The sequence below is a fragment of the Lipotes vexillifer genome, unplaced genomic scaffold, assembly GCF_000442215.2.
Source record: "Lipotes vexillifer unplaced genomic scaffold, Lipotes_vexillifer_v1.1 scaffold1275, whole genome shotgun sequence".
Lineage (NCBI taxonomy): Eukaryota > Metazoa > Chordata > Mammalia > Artiodactyla > Lipotidae > Lipotes > Lipotes vexillifer.
The window spans coordinates 733842-738547 of NW_006770093.1; positions in this window are offsets into that span (position 1 = coordinate 733842).

Below are 4706 nucleotides of genomic sequence, written 5' to 3' on the forward strand. Positions count from 1 at the left end.
GGTGGGATAGGGAGGGTGGGAGGGAGGGAGACAAAGAGGGAAGAGATATGGGAACATATATATATGTATAACTGACTCACTCTGTTATAAAGCAGAAACAAAAAAAAAAAAAAAAAAAAAAAAAAAAAAAAAGAGAGAACGGAGATGTTGGTCCAAGACCCAGGCTGTCATTGATGGGCTGGGGAGGAGGCATGTGTGTAAAGTTGCCCAGGATTTTGGATTTCAAATGCCACCCTGATCTGGACATAGATAGCACCCCTGTGGCTGAGTGACAAAGAAACAGTGACCACGACAAAGGAGCGAGTGGAAAGTTACACAAGGGGTATCTGCCTCTATGTAGGACAGTAACAAAAGAGGACTGGCTGAGAGACAGGAGCATAGGGTCCCAGACTTGGGACCAAGGCTGTGGGACTTTGGGGAGGTCACTCGGTTTATCTGGGCCTTGGTGTCCCCAACTCTATAAAGAAGGACTAAGTGGGAGGTGGAAAGTGTACTGGCTTTCAAGTACCAGTGCAGAGGAGTATCTCCTGCAGATGCGTCCTGAGTGAAAAACATTCAATATCTCTATACCATTTTTCTCATTTTCAATACAAAGGGCTTAAGGACATCTTCCTTGCTAATCTCATTGACTGGCTCTTGTGAAAGTGTACGTGGAAGCACTCTGAAACCCTAGAAGTTGTAATAATAGTACAGACTAATACAACTCTTTTTTTTTTTTTTTTGAACCCAGCCTAAACCCAGATTGGGGCTCCAACCCGCAGAGCCGGGACTCAAACCCAGCCAAAACCCTGACTGGGACTTGAATCCAGCCCAAACCCACAGTCTTCCAACTGAGATCACACACCTGGTTTCAGGACTTAATGAAGCTCAGGTTTTTGATGTCTCATCGCAGAAAGAATTCAGTGAGAGACAAAGTGATAGGTAAGAAGTGGATTTATTTAGAGAAAAACACACTCCACACACAGAGTGGACCATCTCAGAAAGCGAGGAAGGCCTGATACAACTCTTTGCAGTGAATAAATGCTACCTTATCCATTATCTCATTTTAATACCTACCTATTGCTATGTGTATCTACTATATAACAACATACAATGCTATGTATGATACATATTATATGGTATATATTGCTATATGTAATATATATTGCTACATATTATATACATATATATGTACGAGATTCTAATATATCCCAGTTCACATTCAGTGGCTCCCCAGCTTCCCCAGAGAAAATGACAAAATTCCTAACTGTCCTCTAAAGCCCTACTCTATTGGTACCTGCCCCCCCATCACTTCCCTCATATGTCTCCTTCTCTTCCCCTCTTTTATTCTGCTGCAGCCACACTGGTCTCTTTGCTTGCTTCACCTACACCAGGCTAGCTCTCACTCTGGGCTTTTCCGTTGCTGTTCCTTCCCCAGTGAGCCTGGGGCTTGCTGCCTTACCTCCAAGTCCTGGCTCAAATCACCTTCTCAGTGAACTTTTGTCCAGTCCCCCTATGGCAAGCCTCTCCCCCGACTCGTTATCCTTGTTACTCTGCTTTGTTTCTCTCCGCCATCTGACATAGTATGTATGTCACCTATTCATTTGTTTATCACCTGTCTTCCCCCAGGAGCAGGTAACAGGCATGAAGGCAGGGTGTTCCCATCCATTTTTCTCGCTTTCGTGTCCTCTGTACCTAGAACAGTGCCTGGCACACAGGGGGAACTCAGCAAACATTTGTGTTAGTGTGAGTATTTGATGGGGCATATGTGAGCAGCAGTGATAACACAATGACCTCATTGTGACAGCGTGATGCTGGGCACTGGACACACAGCAGCTAACAGGACAAAATCTGGACAAAAGTCTCAGCCGTGCATGCCCCTCATTGGCTCCTGGCAATTAGTGGTGGAAGCAGAAACTCAGTAGCCCTTAACTTTTTCCGTGGGGATGTTGCCTGCCTCTCTCTTCTTTGTTCCGGGCAGCTATAGATCCCCTGAGTAGAATCAGGGTGGGAGTTGGGCTCAGGTCCTGGTTAGGGTCAGTGGGAGGTGTACAGGGAGTGACCTCCCCACCCCCCACATCCCAGGGGCAGTGGGAGTCAGCCAGACCCCCCTTCCTCCTCTTTGGCATTCAGTTCCTCCATCGAAGGCTCCAGATCTCTGGGCAAGGTCACAGTACCTCCTGCCCAGGGGACATGTGACCGTGTGAGAGCACTGCTGGGTTGGAACAAGCCACACTATCAGGTTATTGTGCTAAACATGCAGGTCCCCTTGCCAAGCCACCACACCCCATCCCACCACTGCCAGAACCTTTTGGGGGCCCTAATTTACAGGGGCCTGAACTGGGGAGGGTGTTGTCCCAATGGTCCTAGGGAAGGAGGGGTCTTTTCTGTGAGACCCACGTACTCCGGCTTCCTCTGAGGTCCGGGGAGAAGGAAGCCACAGGCCCACTTTGGCTTCAGGCCCCACAAGGAGTGGCAGACATCGACAAGACCATTACTGTTTGACTCTTGGGGACACTTTGGCATTAACCATTGTCCTCCGGCATTTGCTTTGGGTGGCAAAGACTGTTGATCACTAACTTTGATTTTTTAGGAAATCCAGAGATGTTCCTCCTGTTGTGACTGTGTCCAGGAATTCCTAAGAAGTCCCCTCCTGGAGAAAGATCTTCCTTCACAGAACTGATCCTCAGCAGGCCACTGGACAAGGATTTGGGGCTATTGAACTCTGGGTGAAGACTGCTAAGCTCAGGGAGAGTTTGGAGGGGTGGGTTTCTGGGGAGTTAGAGCTGTCAGGGGGGACAGTCCATGTTTCCTACTTTCAAGCTGAGTGGCCTTGGGCAAGCTACTTAACCTCTCTGAGCCTTAGTTTCCTCATCTATGAAATGGGGATGATAATGCCTATCATACATGATTGCAGATGATCTTGCAACGAGATCTGTAAAATATTGGCCTGCTCAACAAGACTGTGTTTGTTACTGTCCTTCTAGGAGTGAGCGGTCCTGCAGGGCTTTGGACCGTGGTGACACTCAGGCAAAACTCACTGTCAGGTTTTATTTCACAGGCATTTAGTGACTGTGAGGGATCCCAACCTGCTTAGGCCATTTATGATTTTCACTATAAGTGATTCTAAGGGAGAGGGCGTGATGAGGTAACATTCAGCTTGGTGGCTGCAGCAACCTCAATTTTAACAGGCAGGTGAATAAGGAATATTCCTTTGCTTAATGCACTGCAAGATGCTCGAGTGCCTGGTACGTAGTGAGTGCAGAAAAGAGGTGAATCTGAATCAAGGAGCTTGGAGTCATCCAGGCCACCTTGGGTTCCAGGTATTCATGAGATCCCAGAGATCCCAGTTCGGCTTTGTTCTAATCCTCAGCACAGAGAGGATCTAATCCTCCCTTTCCACAAAGAGAGAGGGAGAGAGACAGTAACCAGCATTTACCCCTCTCCATCTTACTTTTGCAGGAAAGATGTTAGTCTAGAGGCTGGGACCCAGGTACCCGAGATACCCTTGCCCATAACCCTGGCTCTTAGGGCCCAGCAGGTGATTTCTGCATCCCATGTTTTGGCTCTCCAGAATCATCCTCCAGGGGAACACATACTCCCCTGTCTCGTGAAGGGAGGTCTGGGCACGGGACGAAGAGCATTGCAGTTTTTGAGCTCCTACCCTGGGAGCAAAAACTGTGTGTCAGGTGCTACGCAGGGTACTGCGTGTATGCCATTTCCACAGTTCTCGGTTGCCCTCACCCCTAAAGTAAAGGGCCTGAGACCTTGAACTTTGCAGTTGGTTAGTCTTGGAGGCTCTGCTCTGCCACCAATTGGAGGGTTTACACATGTGATTTAGCCCTCTGGGGCTCTCAGTGGCTGAGATGGCGATAATTAGAACACCTGATATGGGTGTGTGAGGATTAAATGAGATAAGAAAAGCATATGGCGCAGGGTTTACAAGCAAATTTTAAGGATGATGATGATGAAGATGTTGAATAGTGTGGGCTCTAAAAGGCTCCCCTAGATGCTACTCTTGACTTCATGGCTACTTGGGATTTCCAGCTGGCAGCAGAATGGCCCTGACACTGGCAGTCCTGGGAGCCTCACTCTATTTCTCACTTGCTTGGGCACTTGGGGCCAAATATTTCCTCCAGACAGTTTTGACTGGGGTCTGAAAGTTTGGTCCTAGGGTGCTGGGCCAGCGGCACTAAGTCAGAACTATTGCAAAGGACAGAAAACCCCCCTCCTTCTCTAGGCGCCCAGGCCTTGCCCTAAGGCGGCAAGGTGGTGCCGCCAGCTCTTCTGTTTGGAGAGGAGGGGCCGCGAGCAAAGGGCGAGCCCCGCGTGCGCCCGTCTCCCCCGTCCCCCAGCAGCGCGGCAGACTTGCTCTCTTCCCACCGGCTGGGTCTCCAGGTTGCCTTCCTTTTAATTAAAGGTACTTAGCCTTCCGCTACACTGGCCTTCATTTGCATGGGATCCTTCCCTTTATGCAGCCTCAGTATCACAATGAGCCAGGAGGTTAACGGAGCATCATCGCGCGGTGCCCTGGAAGGCGGGACAGAGCCCACTGCGCCCCGGTTCCCTGAGCGTTGCTTCCCGGGACTCCGCATGGCGGGCGGGGAGCTGCCAGCTTTCCAGCCCCTTGGCCGCCGCGCCTGGCTCGGCCCGGCCCGGCCCCGGGGCCAACGGAAGCAGAGGGGCCGCAGCAACTTGCTAAGCCTGCGCGGGGCGCGGGCGTGGCC